The sequence below is a fragment of the Protopterus annectens genome, chromosome 2.part2 (genome assembly GCF_019279795.1).
Source record: "Protopterus annectens isolate FY-2018-M chromosome 2.part2, PAN1.0, whole genome shotgun sequence".
NCBI classification, from domain to species: Eukaryota; Metazoa; Chordata; order Ceratodontiformes; family Protopteridae; genus Protopterus; species Protopterus annectens.
This window is the reverse complement of record NC_056730.1, coordinates 768,241,863-768,262,767: the sequence shown is the minus strand read 5'-3', so window position 1 is coordinate 768,262,767 and position 20,905 is coordinate 768,241,863. Positions and strand designations below refer to the sequence as shown.

Genomic DNA, 20,905 nt, shown 5'->3' with positions numbered 1-20,905 from the left:
TGACCTAAAAAGGGCAATTTTTTATAACTATTTAGTACCACAACTTAGGTTCACTTGGAGGACATTTTAGGCTTAGCCAATTCCCTTTTGTTGCTTGAATTAACATTTTCTTTTTGGTCTTGCCTATCCCATGGCTGATAATTGTATATCAACCCTAGTGCAAATAACTGTGATCATACCATAGATAATTTGAGGGGACCCATGTAAGGGATGCAGCATGTAGGAACAGCCTCTATCCATTAGTGGCATGAGGGACAATCCTGGACATCTCTCCACAACATTCAGTTTAGATACCTGGACTGAGTATTTCTGATGCCATTTGATTTGCTGATGTTCAGTAGGTCCATCTGTATTAGGTCGGAGGATGACTTGTATGCCAGACATGTCACATCTAAGTCCTCTTTAGGATACTGAGTATAGTAATAAATCTTTGAGGTGGTCCGTGCAGGACCTGTTGCTTAGGACTTGTATCCTTTTAGTAAGGTATCTCTGAAGATATTCCAGTTGTTGCAAGGGGGTGGACAGATACATGCCAAAGTGGGCATTATACAAAATGATTGACCTAATGACAGCTTTGTAAAGGGGGACAACAACAACTCTAGATCTAGTCACAATCAATTTGTTCATAAACTGTGCAATATAGAAAGACTTTCTTATGACTCTGGGCACATGTTGGTCAAAGGTTAGATCACTGTACACACAGGTTCCCAAATGCCAAACAATTGGGTCAGTTCTCAGAGGGCATTGTCATGATTTTGACACCAGTTATTATTTGAGGCAAACCTTCCTGCATGATGGTCACGTCATTTAGGGATTCAATAACTGCTCCTAGCTTGCAGTCATCTCAAACTTAGCAGGCGAATGCCCTTTGGTATTTCCTTTTACTTTTGAGATGTATATGCCAAACAGAAAAAGTCTCACCGAACCCTGGGGGACTCCATTGGTGACTGGTCTCTTCCCCTGTTTTGACCTCCTGTATACTGTGAGCAAATTGGCAATCCAAGCAAGTGATGCAAGTGTTTGCTCCTAGATTATTCATCTTTTGTACTACACCTGAGTAGGAGATTGTGTCAAAAGGCTTGGCTAGGTCAAGGTAATGAGGTGTGAACTGTTTTACCTTCATCCATTGCTTTGGTAACAAGAGTAAAGATTAAAATTTGCCCATGATTTTGAGCCTTTCACATGTTCCTCTGGGCTGTTTTCAAACACATTTTTAGGGCCATGTGGTTCACCTTCCAGATTGTATTAAATTATATTCCTTGTATAATACAACATTAGTTGTTAGAATTGGTTTTAAATTTGTAGTTTTGAACAGTCTTCTAGTAAGCAATGGAAGAAAATGTATGAACCAATAATGACAAAACTACCCATTTCAGAAAATGTCAACCATAAAAGGCCACTCAAATGTCTCTCATTACAATCCACCAATATTAGCAAATATGCAAAATGTCTGCAGAAATTAGTCATCTAAATAATTTCACATTAATGGGATCTCTAACTAAAGAAGAGATTGCTGCTGGGAAATAACTTTATATTTCATTGTTTCATCTACAAATAAAGTGTCCATTTCCCTTGAAGAATAAATTGCCTATGTTAGATTAAAAATGATAAGCTAGTAATATTGGAATAGGGAATGGATGGCAAAATGATGGCTCATAGTTACTAGGTAACTCCTCCAAAGGAGGACATTCACAGGACTTGTAGCATCCAATCCCTTTAAAGTACAACACAGTACAGTATCAGTGATCCATCTGCATACTGTGGGAGTAGAACCCACAGCCTTCTGCATCAAAAGTACGACTACTGCCTGCTGTGCTACTAACAATGCAAAAATGTAAACAGATTTGGAATAAGCAGCACTAAACTTTTCTTTCCCTGAAGCTCTCAATTCCTTGTAAATTTTTTATTTATTTAACATTTGTTTACCAGGAAAGTCCATCTTGGAACAACACCTTGTAAAATGTTTTATTTATTTAACATGAAAGTCCAACTTGGAACAATGCCAACTTTCAGCAGGGGCCCAGGGAGAAATTCTCCAGACATATGTCTTTGTAACATGGGAGGAAACCAGAGCATCCAAAGGAAACCCACACAAACACAGGGAGAGCATACAGAAAGCACCCAAGCCAAGCATCAAACCTTTTGCTGTGAAGTAACAACACTACCACTGCACCATCCACTTGACTCAACTAAATCTCTCGATTTCATAGCAGAAGAAATCTGGAAAAAGCCAAAATTTATTTGGGAGGGGGGCAAAGGGCCAAAACCAGGGATACATTTTAAATACTACTTGTATAATCTAAATATAAAAAAGAAAGTTGCTAAGATGGTGTTTTGTTACTATGTATTTCCAAAAATTATAGGAAGACTGAAGCTTAAAGCACTATCATTATTTAGTGAATTCTATTCTCACTGATTAATCTAAATGGTTGATAGCTATGGAATCAACTTCCAGAATCAGATGTGGCCATGTGGGTACAGAATGCAGGCTGCTGTTCCTACACACACACACACACACACACACACACACACACACACACACACACACACACACACACACACACACACACACACACACACACACCACATAAAGCCAGGACAGGGTGGTGACAAAGCATATGTGTGATAATCACTGATGACTGCATGAACACCCTTCAATATGGTTTACCCAATAGGGTGCTGGAATTCAATGGCCAAGCAACTTAGTATGCTCTCTGCCTTTAAAGTCTTCTGAGCATCCAGTGTTTAGAATCTTGAAGATAAACACATCTTGCTAACCAACTCATATCCATTAAATATACCCTGACTGCCTTTATCTCTTCAACCAGCAACCAATGAGAGTCTGTATAGCAAACATAGATACATGGTGGCCAATGACTGTCTTCTAGTGGTAAAGTCAAATGAAATAAGGCTTAAGAGCTGTCCTGTATGCCTTTTTTTAGTTCAAGAAGTCCATGAGTTCCACCATAAAATATGCACTACTCTTCACCTGTCATTCATAATTCTGGAGTATTGATGTAGGAAACTCTTGAGCCGGCAGGGCTAAGTGGCACAATCTTGGTATCTGCATTTGAGAAACACTATGAACTAAAATATTACTGTTACTAGGAATCTACTTGGCAGGAAATAACAGATTAATGTGGAGACTGTGTAAAACTAGTGATGTTAGTAAGGACTTGATCTGGATAACTGGACCATTCACCACAGCCTGGCTATCTAAATGATCTTTCTGTTGCACAACTCTTTCTGCTACACCACCACTGATACCCAAATAAGCACACACTCTATGACTGCAGCACACTTTCTTTTCTCCTTAGGCCATGTGTAAGGCTGTGGCACAGAAAATGACCACCCTCTAAAATAGACCACCATTCCCTGGCCCCTATCTGTAGAATATCTGGTACTAGCCAGTTCTCCCAACACAGTGAAATCCCATTGATATCTGTTAAGACAATGAACCAGAAATGACAATCTTCCTTCATGCATCTGCTTACCCTTCACTTTGTGGTGTTGCTCTGCCGCCCCATCTCATTTTGACAGGTTAGCCAAGGATCTTGTAAATGCCCTCCCTTAGCCACTACTCTGCATTTAAACTTGAGAAGGCCAAGGAGCTCTATTACTTCTGCAATATTCACTTTCATGGCTGCTAAACCATCCCCAATAACTGACTTCAGAAAATGAAACTTAGGTTATGGCAATCTGAATAAAGAAGAGCCCATGCCTATCTTTAGCCCTAGAAATACCAATAACTTGACCGTCCATTCACTGTTGCTCATGGCAAGGAGCAAATCAACCTTCTGGCAAAACTCAGAAAAGTGTTTTGTGCCTTCTTGTCCTTCACGGGTGCCGTCTTCCCTGACCAAGAAGTCAGCAAGGTAATGGATCACCTTTTCGTTAGTGACACACTGTTGCCAGCAATAATGAAGGACTGTGCTTATCTTTTCAAAAGTGGAACTGGCAACCACATAACCCATGGCCATGGCCATATCAAAATATAAAACAGCACTCAAATTACATGCTTGTTAGTTGCCAGTCTTCTTCAGGGACTGGCAACAAGCAAAAGACTAGCAATATGTCTAACTTCAGCAGCCATGATTCATTAAACTGCCTGATGATCTGAACAGAATCATTGATTGAGGCATGTAGAACTTGGGTTTCTAGGGTATTAATGGAATCATTTACAGAAGACCCCAGGAAAACAGACAGATTACAACTCAGGTGAAATTCTCCTTCCTTCTTCTTAGAGTATAAACTTAGTGGAGAAATTCTAAATGCCTCAAAAAGAAGAACCTGAACTGGACCAGATACTCTCCCCACCAGCACCTCCTTGTTAAGTAGTTCCTTTATGATATCCTCATCACCATACACTGACCTTAAATCTTTACAAGTTCCCCTTCCTGAGGCTGCACCTGATTTAATGGAAACTCCCTTAGTGAAGCCTTTTATCATGTTTTGTGACATCTACCAATCTAGTAATCCTTTAACATGATTTTAACATCTTTTATTAGGTCACTACTCAAGAAATTGAAACCCACAACCCTGTCAGCAGACCTACTACATGCAGAGTACTTCCAAAAAGCTGCTGATAAAATAGCTTACCCCATTTCAATACTAAACAATAGATCTATTCTTGAAGCTTATATCCCTTCTATCTGGAAAATCTCCCACATTATTCCTCTCCATAAAGGGGGTAATTCCACAGAACTCTCAAATTACAGGTCCATAGCCATCCTGTCAGCCTTGGCTAAAATTATGGAAAAATGTATCCATAAACAATTCCTAGCCTATCTTAACCTGAACAATCACCTAGCCCCCTCCCAGCATGGATTTAGACCTTGCCATAGTACAACCTCAGCCCTTCTTTCCTTCTCTCACACAATAAATCAAAACCGTAATAACAACAAGCTCTCTTCAGCTCTCTTCCTAGACCTTACCAAGGCATTTGACATGGTAAACCACCAGCTACTCTTAGGGACACTAAAAACACTATCTGTAGATAACCTAGCAATTGGCTGGTATCATTCTTATCTAAGTGGCAGACAACAAGCTGTACTATGGAAAGATAACTTATCATCCCTATTACCAATCACCCTTGGAGTCCCCCAGGGGTCTATATTAGGCCCCCTCCTATTCTTCATCTTCATTAGTGATCTGCATAAAGTCATCCCAGATGCAACGTGCATATAGTACGCAAATGACTCAACCCTAATCTGCTCTGCCACTTCTCCCACAGACTTACAATCTCTGTCCCAAAACACCTTCAACAAAGTTGAGAACTGGCTCACTGGTCACCGTCTACTATTAAAACCAAATAAAACCAAGCTGTTAATCTTCACACCCCACTCGCAAGGTCTCTTTACCATCTCTCACCATAGCATCCAACAATGGTACCACAATTTCCCCAGAATTTAATACTAAACTGCTAGAAGTAATTATCAACAACAACCTTAAGTTTGATGCTCACATTGACAAAACTATTAAAACAGTTAATAAGAAACTAGGCTCTTTATATAAGATTAAACTATTCCTAACCCCATCTGCTCGGACTATGATTGCCTGTACCCATTTGCTATCAACTCTTCTTTATGTCTCATCCATCTTTGCAAACTTAAGCAAATCTGCCTCAATAAATTTAGTAGCTGCTACAATAATATTGTTAGATTTGCCACAGGATCAGCATATAGAACACACCACTGTTTAAACCTTAAATCGCTAGGCTGGCTAGAACTACCCTACCAGCTTCAATATAGCCAATTAATAGTTGTTCACAAAGTTCTCTACCAACCAGATAGTACACCCATACTGAAAAATATTATCACTCCCTACAGTAACCTAAAAACACTCCGCCCCTCCAACCGAACGCTAGTACAAACTGTTAAATCCATCAATTCAGCTGGTGAATCACTATTTTCCAACTCTGTCGGTAAAACCTAGATCTTATTTCCTGCGAAACTTACTAAAGTTCCTTCCTTAACCCAATTCAAGATATCTCTTAAAAAAACACCTAAAAATGCATTGGCTTTGTCCCTGCACAAACCCTGACTAAACCCTACTCAAATACCAACTAAATATGAAAACCTTAGTACAGGAAGAAACTTTCACTGTATTACTCTGATTCATTAACTGTCTAGAAAACTGATTATAAGTGTCTACCTACTGGAAAGTACTAATGTAAGGATGATATCTTGACACAACCATGTACTACTAAAATGTATGAGAACCACTAAAATGTAGGTGCTCTCCTTTAACAGTAAATAATCTCTAAATATTTCATTTGTGTACTCTAGAAAATCTTGTATTATGTTTGTATCTATTGTTGAACATCAGTTCTTTTTGTAATATTTCACTGTATGTATACATGTAATGTATGCCTGGAGCTTTTCTCCCCAGGCCTCTGCTGAAAATGGACCTATATCCAGTCGGACTTTCCCGGTTAACAAATGTAAAATAAATAAATACATATCCCCTGCCTAATGGGTGAAGGTGTGTCTTTATTTCTGAAGAAGACCATGAAAGTAATTTGCTTCATTTGACCCCAGATTAAGCCCTTGCCTCTCCCAAAACTGCTTTGATGGAAAGCCCATCTGTTTTGAGCATAACCTGGGAATGAACCTCCATGTGTTTGGCCCCAATTTGGTTCAACACTTGGCTGCTGGGTGCTCACTAACCACATTGAAAGCAGGCAAGGATGATTCTACAAGATGGGCATACACACTTGTCTATTTTGAAAGCACAACAGGCTTTAGACTTGAACCACACTCCATCAGCACTTCCAAGGCTAGGAGGCTTTGGTTTATTGATCATAACAATCAACCAAATATCAATGTGGTGCTCCTCCCAACTCAGTGCTTTGTTGACTGCATTTAGCTTGTAGAACTTCTGATCATACCAACACCATGCTGATTCACCTCTGATCTCCTGAGCTTCCATAGGTTTAGAAGCCATGTCAGTAATAACAAATTTTATGAGTTCCTCCTCATTATTCACTACCATATAGTAAACAAAGCCCATTATCCTATTGTCCCAGGCTTTAGTCTGAACTTTACCCAGCTGTCTTTTTCCTATGAACTGCTAAAGATCATGCCAAATTCTTATCCCCAGGTCCATCAGTTTCTAAAATATACTGAATCCCCTCCCACAGCCACTAAAAGACATCAACATATTCCACTTACAAAAGTAGAACAAATCCCAAAAGTATCCCTGCTGGAACAAGGCAAATACAGGCAACCCATAAAAGTCTCTCTAAGCGTCTTCTACAAGTCTTTATTAAAAAGATGTATGCACTTTCATAATGTAAAACATTGCTTCTTCAGGCACAAATTGTAGAAACTAAGCTACCATCTATATACAAAGCTAAAACACATTCAGCCAGTAGCAGTTTATGGAAACACACCCATCTCATTAAACACCTTGACACCAAATTAAAAACCACAGAAGGTTAAAACTTAAAGAGAAATATCACAAAACCCACAAACTATTCGTGATTTCATTCATTCACTTAAGTTTTCTGGACTTCAAGACAAGTTTCAATGAAACCGAGTCATTAAGGCCATGTCCACGATGTACCCCCAACCTCAATATCCAATGTAATTCAGCATTCTTTGTCTTATTTACCAAATCACTCATTCCCTTGCTTTCTTCCTGCATGTGCAAAACCTGAAACAAGAACATGTGGTCATTCCCTGTCTGCAATATATGTTTCACTAGAGCACTATAGTCAAAACCCTTCCGGGTGCAGTAGAGATGGCCCCTAATACGTTCCCTTACCCAAAGATTTGCTTTACCCACATAAAAACATAAAACATACTTGACAATGGGCCACATAAATCACATTCTTAGTATTTTAGTCAGCAGTAACTCTCAACTGCCATAAGTGACCAGTCCCTGGATGCTTAAAGTACTGGGACTCATCCACGTACTCACAAAATGCACACCCATTACACTTACTAGTACCTAATAACCTTCCTTTAGTCATCTTGAGAACATACGGATAGCACAACATTTGCTTCAAGGTCTTCTTATTTCTGTAAATAAACCTGGGTCTGGACCCTACCAGCCCACTGATCCTCTCATCCACTGGATGCTCCAATTTTTCCTTATAACATCCCTCACTTTCCCAACGTCCATAGTGCATGACAGAACCATGGGTATATTGCCCCTCCACTGCTATCTATTCATCCTAGACTTCCGATCCCCTGAAAAATAGGGTCTGGCCCTTGTATTCCACTCTCTAAGCATTTGTTCATAAGCTCTATCCACTTCAGTTTGGATATAACCCCTCTCTCTAAAATCCTCTTTCAAATGTCCTAGGGTATGTTCAAACTCTTGAGTTTCATATGACAAACATGACACCCACATGGCCTGACGCTTCACAATATTGGGGAACATGTGCTGGGGGGTGCATACTGTCTCTATGCAGAAATGCTGGACAATAACAATCCTTCTTATGCATTTTAGTCAAGAAACCACCATCCTGATCTGTCAAAGCCTCTACATCTAGAAACTTCATTCTTGTACTGAAATGTTTCATAGTAAACTTCAAGAAACCACTGCTGTTATTCAATTCTTGTACAAATTCAGTCAAACTTAATTCATCCCCTTTCCATCCAAGGAAAAGGTCATAGACAAAATGTAAAAAACAATATTGGCATTCTGCACACTCAGTATATTATGGTGCTCCCACTAGCGTACGAGTTGGCACAATTAGTGCCCATCACAATGCCTAATTTTTGCCAGTAACAAGTCCCACCAAACAAAAACAAGTTGTGCTGTAATGTTAACTCCAAAAGTATACATAAAAAATCACTTGCTACCTACCCATCTGCCCACTTCTTATCAGGTACGATTTAACCATGTCTATACTCTCCTGATTTAGTATCGATGTAAACAATTATACTACATCTAGTGTGACTAAAAAATCCATCCCTACATAATTAGGATCTGATATCCCTTGAAATAAATCTCTCAGGTAATGCTCAGTGTCCCTTAGGACAGTAAGACATTCACTCAACACTATCCTGAGCTGTTTATCCAGGTAAATGAGCATCAGTTCAGTCAGCCATCCACTCCCAGCCACTGTGGGCCTATACTTTGGTTGGGTGGGATGTTTATGAATTTTCGGGAGTCCATGCATCTGAGGAATGAGTGGATCATCCACTTTAAAGAACTCAAACAATTCCACTTACAAATTATTTTCTTTAATAGAAGTGAGCATATGGGCCGTAAAGGTCACTCCTGGCATCCTGTAGCTACTGCCTAGTGCATTGTTTATTCCTGCTTCATTCCTGATCTGACTCACAGCTCCAGCACCCCATCCCACCATACACACACCCTCACACGGATAGCTACAACCATCACGACTGACCACAAATGCAATACCGGCTGAAAAGCCAGTATGGATTAAAGAGCAAATGAGGTCATCTGATCATGCCCCCAATACTTTGTGTCCAGGGTTGTTGCCCTCTTCACCCCACCCTAGCCACGCTACTGCTTAATAGTATGATCCCAAATCCTCTTGGGCTGGTTCTGAGCTGAACATTTCAGCTGATGGCATCTCTAGCTGTAAATTCTTCAAGAAATTCCTCAGCCTGGGAAGCAATTTCCCTCCACTGATTTTTGATGCCTTCCAACACCAACATGGAAATAAAGAAAGAAAGAAAGAAAGAAGAAAAAAGGGGAAGTACAAAGAGTTAAATATAAAAAAAATATTATTTATTTTAATATTTTATTATTTATTCTTGCTACACTCCATGGGGACATGGCAGAAGGTTCCTCAACAAACATTGAATTGGAGTATAGACCAATCGGGTCTACGTTGAGTGGTGAAAGCCTATTGGACATGTTTCAAGACTGTATGAGGAATAACAGCAATCCCCTCCTGCCTGTATGAGGTCAGTTCTGGCGAAGTGGCATCCTCTGTGAATACAGCGGATGCAGAGATGCTGAGGAAAGTGGTAGACAAGTTGGAAGTGATTCCCTTAAGCTTAAGTGGCTGCATACTCAAAGGCAGCATTTTGAGGTATGTCTATCGAGGAAAATTATACCCAGGTGGTTACGCGTCTTAAAGATGCCAACTTATGGCACTCAATATCCAGATCTCCTGGCTAGTTGGCAGAAGCTTAATCTGGTGGTAAGCACAAAATATCTGAATTTACTGATCAAATATTTTAAACTGGAGGAGGAGAATCTAAGGCTGTCCATTTTAAAACAACAGAAAACTATGTATAATAGATTTTCACAGGTTGCTGTTGATCATTTGTTGGATGGGGTGTTAGATGGAGTTTTAGTCTATGAAATAATATTGCTTCAACAAAAAAGAAGCAAAATTTACAGAGACACCAAAGATTTCCAGCTGGGTCACGTTTTTACTTGGCCCAGGGCTGGAGACTCTGACAAACATTTTGTACAAGGAGCAGATGGTGTTTTACCACCACGTAATAACAGAGGGCTAACATCTAACAGTACTGTAGCTAGTATTAACATTGAAAAGGAACCTGAGGTCTGCAATCCACAATTTGTGAACACTAATGCATTACCAGCAGGTTCGATATATATACAGGTTCAAAATAGCCCCACAGTTCAGGATAATGTTGTAAATAATTGTTTAGTGGAAAATGAGATTTTAACTCAACCTGATGTGCAGCCAAAAGTGCCATGAGTGGAATCAACAGGGGTATCCACAGGAAATGTGAAACCTGTGGCCACGGGTTTTCATCAGATCCCTTTACCAATCTCTGTGGAAAAGGGGATGACGAGGACTTGCTCAACCAGCCAAGGGAGATAGAAACACAAATACTCAGCAGGGAGACAATCAATCAGTCTCTCAAGAAAATGTGGAATCAGGTTGGGACTGTTTAGTTTGGAATAGCTCGAAGCGCGATTTAGACATTGATGAGCTTTCCATGCTAAATAAAGGACTTAGTTTTATTCTGACAAGTCATGGTAATTTAACAGACACTTTAATTGATGTTAAGATGTTCAGTAGGAACATCATGTTAAAACTTGAATTTGGTGGTGACAACAATGAACATTTATCAACTTTTATAAAACTCAGTTTATATGTACCAAACAATCATCCCTTAGTAGAGGCTTTTTATAAACTAGTTGAGGATGATTTGTATAAATGGTTTAACAATGAGAATCCTAGGAGAGGAGGGAACAGAACTAAATATGATCTGAGTTTTAAGGAATGGAAGGCGTTGAGAAGATTGCAGGATGATAAGAACATTACCATCAGACCGGCCGATAAAGGTGGGCCAGTTGTAATTATGGATAGGGATAGTTATCAGCGTTCTATGAAGAATATGCTTAGTGATTTGAAGTACTACACTGTTATTAGTTATGCAGAGGTCAATGCCCTCAAGTGCAGGATCTATATGATGTTGGATGACATGGTCAAAAGTAGCCATATAACCTTAGAGCTATATAGATTTCTGGAAGTAGAGCATCCTGTGATACCAGCTATACAGGGTCTACCTAAGATCCATAAAGATGGGGATAACCCCCCTATGAGACCCATTGTCTCAGGTAGGGGCTGGTGCACAGAACCTTTTTCATTATATGTGGAAAAGTTTCTTCGGCCAGTATTGGATCTAAATCCTGTGGCTCTGAAAGACACTGGGCAGTTTATTTTGGATTTATACAGTTTTACTAGTGATTTAAACTTGGGCATGAATTTACTTTTTTGTCACTCTAGATGTTCAATCCTTATTTACTGTTATTCCAAACAATGTAGGGGCTGAATCCATTAAATACTACTTAATTAGACACACTGAGTATGAGGAAAGACAAATAGATCTGATATGTTTGTTCCTGGAGGTTGTCCTTGAGAACAACATCTTCCTGTTTGACCAGGGCATGTGTTTACAGTGTGATGGTGTGGCTATGGGCAATCTTGTGCCAACAGCTATGCCAACATGTTCCTGGCCCTTTGGGAGGAGGATCAGTTGTTCTCTACGGATGCCTTCAGGAGATACATCCCCTTTTATCGTCGTTTTGTTGATGATGTCTTTTTCATTTGGACTGGGGGTACTGATCAATTGAATAGCTTCATCATGAATATGAGCAGTATAACTGATTACTTAAAGCTTACGATGGCATCCTCTTATAATAAGATAGAATACTTGGATGTTTATGTTGAAAGACGAGAGAATGGATTTATCAACACAGGCGTCCACAGGAAAAAATGCTATAAGAACACCTGTTTACATAGACGCAGTATGCATCCGTATTATACATTTAAGAACATAGTTAAAGGGCAAGGGATGAGGGTTTCCCGGTTGAATGTATCTGATATGGGATTCTGTTTAGAGTTGAATGCCTTAAAGGAAAGATTCAAGAAGAGAGGATATAGCAGTGATGAGATTAATGATGGGTTATACGAATTAGATTCTTTCAGACAAGGGAGAGTGAGCCCTTATTTCTCCAATAGGATGAAACATGATGCAAGGGGTACCCCTGTGGCTCATTCCACTGAGATTAGGATATCCCTGTTTTTCACTACTGATAACAAGATGGTTTATGATGTAATCAGTAAGAACTGGTGAGTGTTAACTATCAGCCCTGACATTAAAGATATTGTGGGCGATACACCGAAGTTTAGGTTTAAAAATAAGTCCAATTTGAAGAGGATTCTTTGCCAACCATTTGATAGGCATGATTCTGGACATAAGCAGAGTATGGGTACACTTCCTTGTGGACAATGCAGTTACTGTAGATACCTAGACTCAAGTGGTAACTTTGTCCACCCGGATACAGGGCAGAGTTATAATTTTACTGCCTTGGCAGATTGTACCATTTCACATATAGTATATGTTGCGGTATGTGATACCTGCCAGTCTTTCTATGTTGGTAAGACCAACAGGATGCTTAAAAACAGGATAAGGGAACATCTGTATGGTATTAGGGTTAGATCCTCCATGAATGCTCTAGCTAAGCATGTAATGGCAGCAGGGGAAGACCATAATTTTAAATTTATGGTAATAGATATTGTAATACCCCTTGCCAGGGAGGGAGACATCAGAAACTGCACTGAGGGGAGAGAAATGAAATGGATTTTAAGGCTTAGAGCAGATTGAGGGAGAGGTCTCAATGAGAGAGCCTCTTTGAAACCTATCCTGAAGTCCAGGAGGTTACATGTCAGTTGAGTCTTCCACCCTTTGTACTATCTTAGACAACATGAAGTTCTCGATGTGTATAATGAATTTATGTTAGATAAGTCCATCAGTTTTAGTTTATTCATGTGAATTGTTATGAAATGCTTTTGTATAAATATTTATGCACAGAACTTTTTATATATGCATACACTATATACATATATATTTTTTATGAAACCTTCAAGTTGAAAGTTTTCTATTAATATATGCATTTTATTTTATTTAGTGTTTATTTATTCAAATATATGCATTTTTGTATGCATAGCATAGTTCTATTTCTAATAATGAATATGGAGTGCTTTATTGTAGTTTTGTTGCTTTAATTCCATTGATTTAATTAATTGAATAATTGCTTGAAAGCTTTGAATGGCTGCTTCTGAGTATATTAGAAAGAGTTGATAGAGTATGTGGTTTCATTGATAGTCTGAAGAAGCGACAAGTGAAAGCGCTTACCAGTGTACACATTAAAGTTTCACTTCAATTTTATAACTGAATTTCTGGTGTTTTTGCTGCTGCATGGTTGTCTCTGCTGCTTGACTCTACTTGGACTAAAGAGTTAAATATATTCTCACCTTATGGTTTCTCACTCATTTTTGTAAAATTTAAACAGTTAACTTATTACAGAAGAAGATTATGTCCCATCAGCCTGGGATTTAACAAACTGTCTCCTTCATTCCCCACTATTCATTTATTTATTACTCAAATTCCCTAAAATACAATTATTACATACATCAGTTTATAATGAATTGACACAGGTGAGTTTGATCAAAACACAAGCTCTCAACCAAATTCATTGGTGATTACCATTAATCGACACCAAAATTACTGAAAAAAAGTATTTGCAAATGTAAACCAATAGGTTACATTTGTGATTTAAAAAAAACAACTTTTACTCGGGGGGGGGGGGCTTCATCTCCATAGCCTCCATGTGTTGATTGCACCCCCATACCCAAAGAAATTAAATATACTAACTCCAGGATTGCACAAAGTTGAAGAAAGAGCAAAAGACCTTGAATTATGTAATGCTTGAATGAACTTTGACCATTACATAATTCAACCAACTGTACCAGCAACAAAAAATACCAGTGTTTCAACACACAATGAAATTCAAGCAGCAATAAACCATGTAAAATTAATATGTGTGCATATATATATATATATATATATATATATATATATATATATATATATATATATATATATATATATATAGACACACACACACACACACACACACACACACACACACACACACACACACACACACACACACACACACACACACACAGATATTTAACCTCACCCCAGGCAAGGATGAAACCTACAACCTGCATAACCCTGGAATGCTACCTATTACACCATTGAGGCTAGACAACAAAGCATTTTAATGTAAGTAAACTAAACCCCCCTTTTTTCTTTTTTATAATAGTTATAATAGTTAATAAACCAGCAACATGTGTATGAGCTCGGTATTCATAGCTGATAAATGAATACCCTGTATAACAATTAATCTTGTTGTGTAATGTATTTAACAAGTTTTATATGTGTGTGTGTGTGTGTGTGTGTGTGTGTGTGTGTGTGTGTGTGTGTGTGTGTGTGTATATATATATATATATATATATATATATATATATATATATATATATATAGGTTTACTATCAAAATAATGAAATGCACCTTATTATCTGTCAGAAGGTTGAATGGAAAGGTGCAAAAAGGTAAAACTGTGAATGCAAATACTGTCAACTCCGAAACATAGACACATAGCTTGTGTTCAAAGTTTTGAGCATTGGTCTTTTGAGCTGGATCTCACTACAGTGGGAATTGGGAAAATTACCCTTTTCCTTACTGTAGTGTGATCTTGGAGTTAGAGTATATAATTAGCAGGGGGTGTGGGGGCAAGCCCCTTTCATGAGGGTTGCAGGAGGGGCTTGCCCCCCTGCAAAACAGTAGAAATATGTCTGAATTTAAAATGGTGTATTTTTCGGATGGTGAGCAGACCAGTCACTGCTGAATGTCGATTCTTACCTTCTGAACATCCTGGGCATGTTTGGTATGTCCAACACACTGCCTCCCACATCCAGCATATGGTGGACTCCGGTTTTCTGTGAGGTTTGTGTGATCCTTATGTCAGCTAGCAACTGCTCATTGGGGATCAGTGATGGTCCCCTACCAGGGCCTCCACCTGTACCCAAGAGGTCATGGTCTACTGCAGCTTCTCTCCTTCTTACAGCGGTGATCATATCAGTGGCCGTGTGGTGCACTTGTTCATAGGTTCTTCCATGGCCGCCTGCAGCAGTAACACTGGCAACAATTTGTTGACATAGTATGAGAATACAGCCCAATTCTTGCCTTCCCCTTTGCAGGAGGAAGGCACCATGTTGCCATAAACCATCAATGATTATATGATTTTTGGCATCTGTAAAGGGTCTTAGATGCAGATTCACGTCACTGTCATGATTGTAGACGGCCTACAAGAAAACAGATTTATAATACACATAAGTATCACATAACTACAAAATATTGTTTACAGATACAACAGAAAAGGTAGGCAGTCAGTATTACCCACTGGTAAAACATAATATAGTCTAGAGATGTGAAATACTAGCAACAGGCAGGATGCAAAACAAGGAGAATCACAAGAGCAAGATATCCTTGTTAGGCTATAACAATAACTTACTTTCTCCCCCACCCACAAAAAAGAACAGGCAAATTACCCTTTTGGTTAACAAAATCTTTGAAATGCTGCAAATGCTATCAAAGGACCTGTCCTTGAAACATTTCTACATATTTCTCACTCAGCAATCATTTCCATTTATTTAAATGTCTTTCCTGTCATGTCTACATCTGAAATGGCTCAGCATACCTGGCCATGACATCAGTACACTTATAAGTAACACATACAGATAACAGTGTAAAAGCCTGTGCTTCACATTATTGTTAAATACATTCCATCATATGCAGTATGTAGATGACAAATGTGAGAAAAGGTGAGAATAAGTACTCTTTTGTAGAGATATCATGAAAAAAATGCTTGTTTTCAATAGGATCATAGGTGTTTACTAGGCTAATGACCACAAGAGCCTTTTTAAGTCTAGCCATGCATCCCAAATCTCTGACAAGTTCTGACACCCTTTATAAGTGTAAGCACAGGCCTGGCTGGGAGATGAACACTTTACAGGTTACCTGTGTCCATTACAGACATAGGAGCCAAACCAGGTATGGATTTCCAGTTTTTCATCCAATTGTCCAAATTGCACTTGACTTGGGTTAGGGAGGAACTCTGCTTCACATGGATGGGGAGCCTGTTTCATTGATGGGGTAGTCTCTGGGATACATACCTATATCTCCAACAGGTTTTATTTATATCACAGGCAAGGTTTAAGTCTTTAGAATGGGTAATTATGGTGCTGTTTGTTTTGTGGATATGCAGGAGATCCGTCAGTGTGGGGTCTGACAATGCCCTGTATGCTAGGCATAGATCTCCACTCAAAAGCCTGTAGGAGACAGAATACAAGAAAGGGGTCTTAAGGCAGTCTGCATAGGAAATATTACTTATGCCCTGTATTCTTTTAGTGAGGAATTTATGTGAACATTCTACTTGTTGGATATGCCTGGTTAGGTACATACCAAAGGGGGCATTGTACTCAATGATAGGTCTGATGATTGGTGAATTCAGTGGAACAATGACTTCCTTTGACTTGGTTGCCATACCTTTGTTTATATGTTGCACAAATAGAATGATTTCCTCATCACTGTAGACATGTGTTGATCAAAGGCTAGATTACTATCTGTGTGTGTCCCTAAGTCCCTGACTACTGGGTCAACTCTAAGGGGTGTGTTGTCAATATGATAGTTACCAGAGATGGATGACATTCCAAAGGTTACTATGATACATTTCTTGGCATTAAGTTTTACTCTAATGCTGAGAGTAAACTGCCAATAAAAGAGTTCTTTGGCACCACTGATGCCCTCTTATTTATGCCTGGATACATTGATTTTCTGTGTTGGTTTTGGTCAGACACATTCCTCATTTTTGTCACTGTCTTTAGTCTCTGTCTCTGACACCAGTTGTTTGTCTGTGACAGCCCCTCCTGGAGAACATTTGTATCAGTGTGAGAATCAATGACAACTCCTAGTTTGCGATCATCTGGACATTTAGTCAGCCAGAAACCACTGACATTGCCCTTAACTTCTTAGAAGTAAATGCCGAAAAGGAGCAGTCCAAGGACAGATCCCTAAGGGACTTCCCTTGTTACTGGCTTCTTTGTTGAGGTGGACTCCCCAATTCTAACTTCCTGGGTCCTATTTGTGAGCCAGTTAGCTATCCACCGGATGACATACAGGTTTGTACCCAACCTCATGAGTTTGCCAACAATGCCCAAGTGGGGTATCATTTCAAATGGCTTGGCCAGGTAAAGGTAGGCAATGTGAATGATTTTGCCCTCATCCATTGCTTTGGTGAACTTCTCAAAGAAGTCCACCAGCTTGAGTATGCATGATCTGTACTTGATGGAACCAAGCTGGGTTGGCTCCAGTGTCTGGAGGATTACTATATCTCTGTTGATCACCGCCATGATAATTCTTTCAATGGATTTACATACAAGAGTAGTGATACTCATGGGTCTGTATTTTCCAGGGTCTGTACATGCCCTACATTTGTGCAGAGGGATGACTGTTTCCTTTTCCCATTCATGTGGCATGAAGCCTGTTTGGAAGCTATAGTTAAATAGTAATTCCAGAGGCCCTGATAGGTCATGTTTCATGCTATTTAGATGGCATCTTGGGATATTGTCTGGGCCCATTGATGCAGTGTTCTTGGCTTAGAGAGAGCATAAAGAACCCATTCCCTAGTGATAGTAGGGGAGTTATATTTGATGATATTTCCTGAGGGACGGTTGAGGTGGAGAGAGGGGTAAAGTTGCAGCTGAATTTATCAGCCAGGAGGTCTGCTATATCTTCTGGCTCAGTATAGGCAGATCCATTTACAATGAGCTCTGCACACAATTGTGTATTGCCTTTGAGGTTGTAGACATAGCTAAAGAATGCTTTGTGGTTGTCCTTGGCCTTGAAGGCCAAACTTACTTCAAATTTGGCTTTGGTAGACTTTATTTATCCTCTGAGTTGTTTGTTTAGTTTGAGGAAAGTGCTTTTATCCTGCGGGGTGCTGCACCTTCTAATTTTTGCCATGATTTTCTTCCTCTTGTTTCAAACTTATCAAAATAACCTCAGCTTACCTAGCTACAGGGTTTCCTTTTTATATGGTGTACATTATTAACGGATTGCAGCTGTGAGTGATTACAGCTTGCACGGGATCACAACAGCACTGCAGGCTGCCTTACTTCCATTAGGTGTGTCAGCTTAGATCTAGAAAGTATTGCATGTAAGGTTGGAAATGTAAGTAAGCAGCACACAATTCACAGGTTATGTTTCTTAACATCCAAGCTGGCCTTCATTTCTTGACAGCTGGACATTATATGATTTTCAGTTCATGTCTTCACACATTTTAAGGACAGTGATATACAATGGGTTATACAGTGCATGTCTCAGAGTACCGTGGCACAGTTTGCCATGTCTAAATGGCTCCATTGTTTTCCCCTTCACATCAGCAAATAAATTAGATGGTTTAAGCGAGGAGTGTCTGTTATGGAATTTACAGTGTCTGTGATGGAATATCTGTTGGGAGGGAACAACATCCTCATGGGTGTAGGTCAGCCACATCATCTGCTGTCAGCCAATGTGGCCATGTCCGATCACTCTCACATAGTGCTAGTACTTCCAGTGCTGCATCAGTGAGTGTGCTGTCTACACACAGACATGAGACATGGAAGGCCATGGGGTTCATGATCATGGGTGTCTCTGTGAAGGGAGATAGTCCAGTGGACATTAGTCACATTCAATTAGCAGCACTGAATCTTACTGTGGTCCTGGATGTCAGTGTCCCAGTGCAACTTCTGTTAGAGCCAGTTCTCCGGGTTGGTGATGCTAACGATGAACTGCCACCAGTACCATGCAAGGATCACACCTGTCTGACAGACCAAGATGCAGAGCTAGCACAGATCTTGACTGTGGTCATGCACACATTCATAAAACTAACCTGAAGAACCCCTACAGATACACACACCACAGTTACTCATTTAGTCTCACTGTCCATTTGTTGTTTTATACATATGTCTGCCTTGTCTTCTTCTCTTCCTTACTCATACACACTCACTGAATTTGTGTGTCAGACTAGGCTGCCTGCCCCCTACCACCCCCAGCAACATCATCTGCACGTGATGATATCTCTGCCATATCCCGGTTTTCCATCTTTTGGGTTCAAGAATACAAATCCCTTCTGTCTGATGCTCACAATGCATAGATAACTTATTGCTTAGTATATCTGCAGTTGTGTTGTTTAAGTGGACATTGTACCTTGAATGTACATTCTCCTTGAAAAGTTCAATAGTCTATAGCATTAAAATGTCACAACCTTATACTGATGTCACCTGTAAAGGTTGTGAATTAAGAAACTGCAATGTGTATCATTAGTTTCTAACGTCTCTCTTAAAGGATTTCCCAGTACAAACATACAGTGCACATTATAACTCATGCCATCATATTCAGATATTAGGATTGTATGTCAGCACTGTAATGAAACCTTATCAGAACATTAAAAACAGTATAATGATCATTTTTGTATTACCTTCACCAGACACATGCAGTAGCTGGATAGACCACAGGCCTTTGTCATCAACATAGCAAAGAGGCTACAAACTATGCCATGATGTATGTGGATAGATTAAAAGCCATGTCACTGTAATCTGTATGGTATAGGATGATGACACTTCTACCTGGCTTCCAGCCCACTGTCTTATCATGGCCTGTTGGGATTACTGCAGATCCAAAACTATCATATAGTCTTTTGAGGCCAGAATAAGTGTCCCAAATGCTGGTGTAAAAGGCTTTTGGTAATATCAAACAATAGATAACAAACACACTTATAGTTGACTACAGTGAGAATAGGACACTTACCAATCTAACTACAGAGATTTCAGAGCACAGTACTTTACCCAAGCACTACAGCTCAAGTCCATCTTGGAGTGTCAGACAACAGTTCATAGTTGATGACATCAGCAGTGTCTGTTAAAGACAGAATAAGTGCCCCACATGCTGGTGTAAAAGACACTCAGTAATGTCAAGCAACAGCTAAGACACACACACGCACACACACACGCACACACACACACACACACACACACACACACACACACACACACACACACACACACACACACACACACACACACACACACACACACACACACAAAGTTGACTGTAGTGAGAGTCAAACCCCTACCTAGCTATGTGTACAGACTACAGAACACAGTACTTAACACAAGTGCCACGGCATAAGTCCGACTGTTACAGGAGTGCAAGTGAACTTATAGTAGATGCCATCAGCAGGCCATATGGGAGACAGTAGGGTGGGAGGGGTGCATAAAATGAATCTGTTGGCTTGTACAAGTATCAGAATACTGGCAATCCATTCCCTTGGAGAATTAACTCTAGGATACCAAGTCGACACTGCTGATTAGACACTCACACACACACATACACACACACACACACACACACACACACACACACACACACACACACACACACACACACACACACACACACACTTGACTGCAATGAGAATAGAGTCCCTACCTATCTAGGTGCACAGACTACAGAACACAGTACTTAACACAAGGGTCACAGCACAA

The 20,905-nt window shown here is 39.7% G+C and overlaps 1 protein-coding gene across 1 annotated transcript in view; it reads left to right on the top strand.

Annotated features, from left to right (window-relative positions):
- LOC122795981 (arrestin domain-containing protein 3-like) overlaps nt 1–20,905 on the top strand; it is a 404,096-nt gene that overhangs the window by 275,536 nt on the left and 107,655 nt on the right. The window lies entirely within an intron of this gene.